The sequence below is a fragment of the Candoia aspera genome, chromosome 3 (assembly GCF_035149785.1).
Source record: "Candoia aspera isolate rCanAsp1 chromosome 3, rCanAsp1.hap2, whole genome shotgun sequence".
In the NCBI taxonomy this organism is placed as follows: Eukaryota; Metazoa; Chordata; class Lepidosauria; order Squamata; family Boidae; genus Candoia; species Candoia aspera.
This window is the reverse complement of record NC_086155.1, coordinates 145304174-145312371: the sequence shown is the minus strand read 5'-3', so window position 1 is coordinate 145312371 and position 8198 is coordinate 145304174. Positions and strand designations below refer to the sequence as shown.

Below are 8198 nucleotides of genomic sequence, written 5' to 3'. Positions count from 1 at the left end.
ACAGACTAGCCCAGGAGCAACATGGCTCTTGTACCTCATGATACTCTAGCAAAATGAGGGAGAGATCAACAGTGTGGTTATTTCATATACAACTCTGCCTGCAGACATATTCTCATTTATATGTAAATGTTATATGCAGATGCAGTTGTATACACAAAACTCAGTTCTTTCCTCAACATCCATTTGTCTTTTTTAGAGTTCATTTTAGAAGCTTACATTAATGGCTTTAGCTTCCTTCAGAAACCTAGTTCACTTGTTCTCTCATAAGGTGATGGTGGTCACAGAAAGCATCTGCATGAAGGAGACCCATTTGGGCTCATAGACTGTTCAGTTAGCTCACTACTTTAATATTTTTATTTGCCATAAGTAGAAAATACGTAAGATGGATGCTACATTGACACCATCTTTAAAATCAAAGCCACTGAGTCCAGTATCTCAGCAATAGCAACATAGTGGAAGATATTTTTATTCCTCTATTTCATATGGAAAGCAGAAAATCCCCAAAATCTTTTTCAGGTGGTTAGATGGTCAATGTGAGCATATTTTCCTGTGAAATCCTGCAGTGTTACTTTATAAACATATCTGCTGATGTATTTATTTTCATAATAAAATCAACTTCCCTTTAAAAAGCGATGTCTAGTATAATTTCACCGAAGGGTTATAATTCCTTTCTAAAATTAAATCAAATCCCAAGTGGTTTGAGTAATCATCACTGGATGTTGGAAAATAGTTGTTAGAAAACACATTTTGCTATGGGGAGTAAAAGCAGCTTCCATGTTGTGTGCCAGAAACATCCACTGGCTTACTATGGAAATATTTTCTGTAAAGCTTCCAAATGTATTAACAGACAAAGGTAAGATGGTATATGAATGCTAAATCTGATCAGGTTTATCATCCTTCAAATATTTAACTGCTGCTCCTAAAACTATGCCTTGGAAAAGAATTCTAAGCTGCATCCTACTACAAGCTGCCAGTTGAAGAAAAAATATATATATTACATTTAAAAGCCTGGTTAAAGATTAACACAAACAGATATAAGCAGATTTCTAGGAAAGAATCAGGACGGTTGCAGCTGTATCTTTGCTACCTGCTGAGGGTTGCTAGGCAACCGAAGCCTACCACTGCCCCAAGGGCCCTTTATTTTACAATGAGGATATTTGAGAGTGTTTTTCCTTAAGGATTTTCACTCAGCCTATTGAGGTGCAAATATGTGTGTGTGTGTACACTCCTCAATAACATATATCCTTTTAAAATCAAGTAAAATGGTATCAGCTAGGAATTTGTAGTATCAATCATTTGTGGGGGGTGTATGTGGAATTCTTGTGGAATTGACCTAACATGGAAACAATGCATACTTTTAAATTGTGACATTTTGACTCTATGGGAAGGAATATTTGCTATTTGTTTTAAGGAGAACCTTAGTTCATGTCAGATATGAACCTCCAGACAATCATTAGTTTAAACTGCCTGCTATGTGTTCAAAAATTTCAGTCAATTTAAAACTGATCTGAATTGCAAATGTGATGGTAATAAGCCATTTGGGAGCAAGCAATGTATTTCTTTTCTCTCTCTTGCAATGTCTTCTTTAAGGGGCCTCTGGTACACTGAAATATGAAAATGCCAGTTCGACCATGCACAGTGTCAACAAACATGGAAATTAAATGGAAAGGAGGGGGTTTAGCAGTGAATAAACCGATCTGTTTAACTGGAAGATGCCATGAGATCAGAAGCACTCTCCCCAAACAGACTTTTGTAATAAAATTCATCTCTGTTTCTGGAATCTGGTTGTAGTTACATTCTTTTTCATTTTGGATGAAGGAAGGGATGAACTAAAGTATTTGGTTTAGAGCACTTCGGAGAGTTCTTTATTTGGAAAACCACTTTATTTTCTTACTTGAATTACTTAAAAACAAGAGAGAAAATCAGTTTTCAATAGCATTATTGAAACAAATCCAGTATTGCCTTGTAGCGGTGACAGTTTCAAAATACTACTTCTCTTGACAATTTGCTGTAACATGCACTGCTGCTGTAGATATGGTGTTTAATTTCATTGATAAAGCCTTCTTCATTCAGTAAAGACAATTGCAGTGGATTTCACGTGAGATCTGGGGCAATTCTTTTTATATTAAAGGCTATGAGGGAAGAGAAAAGCTACAGCCTAATTCAGAGTAGAAGTCAGCAACACCTGAAAGACCAGCCAGTTCCACAACCCTTATCTAATGCTTCCAACTATATGCACACTCCATGTCAAGGAAGAGAGTGAGACAATGTGCATTGGACCTACACATTATCTTGCTTTCTATGCCAGCCCCCTCCATAGTGCATTCAACAGATCAAATGTCCTCTCTTCAAGGTTTCGTATCAAGTGAAAAGCTTATATTCATATAGCTTGAGGTTTATAAATTCTACCATCACAGTGTTAACTGAATAGGTAAATACAGGAATTGGGTCAAACTTCCCCTTTCTGCACGAAACTGTTGAAAAAGAAGGAGCTAACTGCATTTCATAGAATATCCTTATATTTTCAGAATATTATTTCTGAATATGTGAGCATTGTAGGGATCAGAGTTTTAGGAATATTAGAAACAATTCACTACAGATTAGGACTGAACCTCAATCTGACACCCCCATCTTCTGTCCCATCATCTTTAACTACACCATTCCTATTTATTTTTCTTCCCCACATCATAGAGAATCATATCATATACATTAGTTGAAAAAGAGAGAGAAACAGTCATGGCACCTAAAACTTTGTACTAGCCTCTTGGCTAAAAATGAAACAAGATGTTATCAAAATCTGTACCTTTTAAGAGAATCAAAGTAAAACCTGACATTCAAAATTCTCTTTGAATGAAGACACATGCACAAATAGTAATAAGATCTAAAGACCACTCTATTTCTTATTCAAAATACTTCAGAATGGTTATCAAGTTATATCATGCTTACCCCCATACTATAGAGTTAGTGGTTATCACAACTGGAGAATACATCCTGGGATTAGGAGGAAAGGTCTGATATCTGACATCTATTACAGATAGGCTGACCATATTTCCTTGAGACAAAAACGGGACATTGGGATGGCAAAACGGGATGGGGTTAAACTTATGTAATATTATGTAAAATAAAAAAAAGTTTTTAAGAGTTTTTAAGATCCATTTGCTGGTCCTTGCTGGGAAGGTGCAGGAGGGGGAGCTGCGGCAGTAGTTGGGTCCGGAGAGGCTGGTGCAGGGGTGGCGTTGGGCGGAGAGGTTGCAGGAGGGCTGAGAGCGGTGGCGAGCTGGGACAGGAGGACAGGAACAGAGGCAGCAGCAGGCTGGAGAAGCGCAGGAGGGCTGAAGGCGGTGGCAAGCTGGGCAGAAGAACAGGAACGGAGGAGTCTAGTGAACGGTTGTCCCCAGCAACCTGTTCCTCTCTAGTGTGCCCTTTTATTTTATTTTCTTCCTGCCATTTTGGCCTGAGAGCCAACTGGCTTCTTTTCTGCTGGGTGCGCTTTTCGACCATCTTCCACTACACTGATTGGCGGCAGCGACTCTTCCTCTTGTTCAACGCCGATCAGCTGTTCCTGCAGTTCCCGCTCTAGGTTTCCCACCGGATTGAGAACTACTGCCAAGTCAGACTCCTTTTCAATTTCAATTTCAGTTTTTTCCCACTTTTCCCGATAACGGCTCCAACATTTTTAAAAAACGGGACAAAATTGACATTTATATTAAAATGATGGGATGGTCGGGAAATGTTAAAAATACAGGACTGTCCCATTCAAAACAGTACGTATGGTCAGCCTAATTACAGAGTAGAATGACTCCCTAGACCCAATTTTGCTTGTTAATCATGCTTTTCTTCTTCTTGGTGTCTGCTGCTTTGTTCAGATTAGAAAAAGGAAGGTAAAGTATGGAACAAGCAGTCTTATATGACTGATGGATTCTGGTGTGTTTTAGGATGAACCAACTTCTCTAATTCTTTAGGAAAATAACCACAAGTCTCAGGCATACTTTTCTTTCCCCATTGTTAGTGCTTCTCATGTAGACTTCCCAAATCACAAGTAGAAGCAGATGTGCCTGTAAGGGTGTGATCATATGCAAAAGAGGTTAGGGTTCTTGAACTTTTAATGACTGCAGAACAAGGAATTTGCAGTACTGCAACTCATTACTAAGGTAATTTTTTTTTTTTTAGATTTTTTATCCTGCCTTTGTTATTTTTATAAGTAACTCAAGGCGGGGAACATACCTAATACTCCTTTCCTCCTCCTATTTTCCCCATAACAACAACCCTATGAGGTGAGTTGGGCTGAGAGAGAGTGACTGGCCCAAAGTCACCCAGCCGGCTTTCATGCCTAAGCTAAGACTAGAACTCAGAGTCTCCTGGTTTCTAGCCCGTTGCCTTAACCACTAGACCAAACTGGCTAGCTGAAATTATGCTTATAATTTTATAACTTTAAGCTTACAGAATGTATGCTTTTGTTTGTAATCTTTCCTTCTAGATACATGGCCTAGAAGATATAAGTGGGAACTGAAAATGGTAAGAGGGTCGCATCTCAGAAGAGGGTAAAGTATAATTATATTTATCATTTATCTGGCTAAGTAATGAATTCTAAGATATTGATTAGACACATTTTTTTGAAAAGGGAAAAATGATCTTTCTATAGTAATTGTACTATAGTAATGCATTATACCATAATTCTTTTGTTGCCAAATATTTATGATGGTTAAGTTGTTCAAACATCTGATGTTAGATTATCATGATAATAACAAGTATGTTTCACTCCTTTTTATTCATACAGCAGCTTCCATTATTAGAATTATATTTTTCATCAATGACACCAACTCAATTTAAGTTCATGATCCACATATTTACCCCTTTATCAAATTTCTATTAAAAATTAGCTTAATATATCACAAAGGAGTAGAATAATTAAAAACTTGGCAGATCTGTTCTTCTAGCTCTAGTCTTTCCTTAAGGGAAAATAATAACACCATGAGATTAGCTCAAATGACAACTTGCTCCCTTCCTGCATTGTTCCTATGTTAGACAAACAAAACAAAAACTATTCAACATATAGAGTTTAAAAACAAGACTGAAAAATATGACAATCAAAATGGTTAATTAACTGACTTGATTATGCAAATCTCTTTTTAGCTGTATAGCTCATATTTTTTTCTAAAGAGGCAAGTGCTGACAGGAATTTCAGACAAATTTTGAATTTTCACAAATCTTGTCAAATGTATAATTGCCTTTTGAGGAATTAGCTGGATTTTAAGTAATAAATATAAATTTACCTATGTTAGAAAAAAGCAGACGTTACATTTTTGAAAGGGATAACGTAAGAATAGAGTATGTGACCTTTGCTATGATTTCATTTAGCATAACAAGTAATTAAGAAAGGAGATACTGGATATACAATACAATTGTTTGAAAAGAAATCCAGAGGAATGTCAGACTTATGTTTCCTTCTGTTCTCTCTTGCCTGCCATGATTCAGTCTTAGCTGGCATCAAACCATAACATAAGCTAGCCTAAATGTCTTAACATCCCAATTATAGCTTGCCTGCAAACCAGGATTATAAAAACAGTTTGACTCTGATTTGCTGGTCAGCATAAACCAATGTGAATGAGGAAACTGTTTGCTACTAAACTAGGATCAGAAGTTCTTGACTGCATTATGCCGTTTAAGAATGCTGTCACTGTAAAAGTCAAATCCTATTGATGTGCATCTGTCACCAGAAAAGCATTCAGACCATGCAGAATTCCATCCCATTTAGCAATGCATATTACAATGTTTGTGTGGCTGCTGCTTTGTCCCTTGTAGCTAAGTATTACAGCTAGAAATTGGGATGCCAACATGCTAAAAAGCAAAGCTCATTGAGCCCAGCATTGTAAGCCACAGACAAATTATAAATACATGCTTAGCATGCTAAATGCTGAATGGTATGCTGCATTATTTGGAATGAATATAGGTAAAAGTCCATATGATTGGGAATTCTGGAAGTTTCAGTCCCAGTATGTTTGGAGAATACCAGATTGGGAATGCTGGTCTCAAGGTTTCAACACTAGGTTTAACGCTGGTGCTAATGAAATGTAGACATACTGTAGTAAGGGGAAAGAAAATAAAGTCAGAGCTTTTCAGTAGCAAGCAAAGAGCAACTTCATAGCTATGTCCAACTTACCTGAGATAGGAAGTTTTCTTAACTGTTCAAGTCTAAGATACAACTAGGGAAGCACCAGCTAAAGTAGTACACAACATCAAATAGTGTAACATACTTTGTCATTTACTGTTAGTGTCACCTTATCAGAAGGCATGTTTATTATTACTGGATGTCTTTTAGATTGCTGAATTAATTAGTTGATTAATCAGCAGAAATCAGACCCAGGTTTTTTTTAGGATATTTGACTGTGTTTTTGAAATAGGGAGTTTTACTTCTCCCAAGTGCAATGAAAAACTTACATTTCAGGAAAATATGCCAATTCAGCTTATCAGCATTTGACAATGCAATCATTGGGAACTACTTTTCTGCTGTAGCAAAAAATAAGCAAGTCTGACAGACTGGGGGATGTGGGAAAGAGAAGAGAGAAAATATATGCAATTCAAGCAGTAAATTGTTAATTTAAAAGATTCAAATTCTTGAAGGAATGAAAGGAGGAAATGTCACCTTAAATTACCATTTTTTTTAATCCAAAGCATTATTAAAGGCCATTTACCTGAGGCCAAAGGAAATCTCTAGGTCAGAAGTCACACATTTCAAGCTGCCCATTAAGTTTTACTTGCTTTTCTCCTCCTAGGAAGAAAAAAAAATAGCATTTCCCAATTGCAAAAGAAAATACTGCAATTACATGAATAGATTATACAAAAGCAGACCAAAAGGAAAAATGCCATGGCAAACATGCTAGAAAAGTCAAAATACCAATAGGGAAGAAATGAGGAGGAGGGTAAAGCAACTAGGACACAAAGTTTTTCTGACCAAAGCTTGCATCACTAACCTTGACAAAATGCATTATGAAAAACTGTGTTACCTTTCTCTTTTCTTTTTTTCTAAATTCTGTCAGAACTCTCAGAACTTTCCAATGCAGAAAAGCTAAAATCATTTGTGCCTATAGATCCACACTGTTTTTCTTTAAGAGATGTAGGAGAAAAGGTTCCTGTTTGGTTAAGCAACAAGATTTCATCTTTCAACACCAGGAGACTTTTCCCAGTCTCCCACTCAGCCTATATAAATGCATGTTTACTGTTGTGAAATAAGCAACATTAATAGCAAAAGAGCAGCTTCCTTTTACAGGAAATCCCTCTCTACACAACACTAATAGCAGCTGCTTTGGGATTTATGCAGATTCCTGTTGAGAGAGCTCACCTCTAACTTCCCCTTGTCTGGATGACTATACTTTCTCTTTCTGTAATTAGCTAATAGATCCCTGTTGTCTTATCCTGTTCAAAACCACATCACCAAGCTACCTGGTGTGCAGCAACTATACTTCTCCAGTCCCATCAAGAGGCCAAAAAAATAAAAGCCAGATAAGGAACAAAAGGTATGAATGAAATTTCTATTCCAGGCCCTGCATGATGCTTATAGGGAGGGAAGAGGAATTCATGCAGTTCTTCCCATATGAAAGAATCACATGTTTTTTAAATTTTAAAACAACACCTTTGTCAATATTTAAGCTCAGCTCAACAGTAGAGACTGGGAATTGGAAAAGCTAAAGATGACATAAAATTTATACCATTTGCATTTCAAATGTATCAAGAGAAGGTTTGCTGTCCACACACATAAGAATCCATGGGCTGCAAGTAATGAAATGAGCATCATGATGCAAGCTCTGTTCCTTGTGTGTATGTATGTGATGTCATTACACAGCATAATGGAATGCCTAAGAGACTTTGGGAACATGGAGGAAGCAGCAAGGTAGTTAAGGGAGGAACAGAACCATTACAGAAGAGAACCTTGAATCCAGGGAAGGGGGCAAGCGTGAGAAAGAGACTCAGAGCAACTCCACCTTAATTAGACCAGATACAAGTTGTGCAGAAAAATTTACTCTGCTAGGTTTTCAAAATTACCATTCTACCAATAGTTTTTTTTCAGAAACCCAGGTGGTTCTTGCTTCCTCTGCTTGCCAGCCCTGCAGGGCTTGACACACAAGGACAAAAGGGTTGTGTTCGCATCATGATGTCACATCACACATTTCATCATTTTGGAACCATCATTGTCAAACACA

The 8198-nt window shown here is 37.2% G+C and overlaps 1 long non-coding RNA gene across 1 annotated transcript; it reads right to left on the bottom strand.

Moving 5' to 3' along the window:
- Positions 1-3814: 3814 nt before the first annotated feature.
- Positions 3815-7993, bottom strand: LOC134494060 (uncharacterized). Its single transcript, XR_010067639.1, has 3 exons — positions 7980-7993; positions 6693-6769; positions 3815-4055 (listed from the first exon to the last, which is right to left on the bottom strand). It is a non-coding gene; the product is annotated as an uncharacterized LOC134494060 (long non-coding RNA).
- Between the last annotated feature and the right edge of the window lie 205 nt (positions 7994-8198).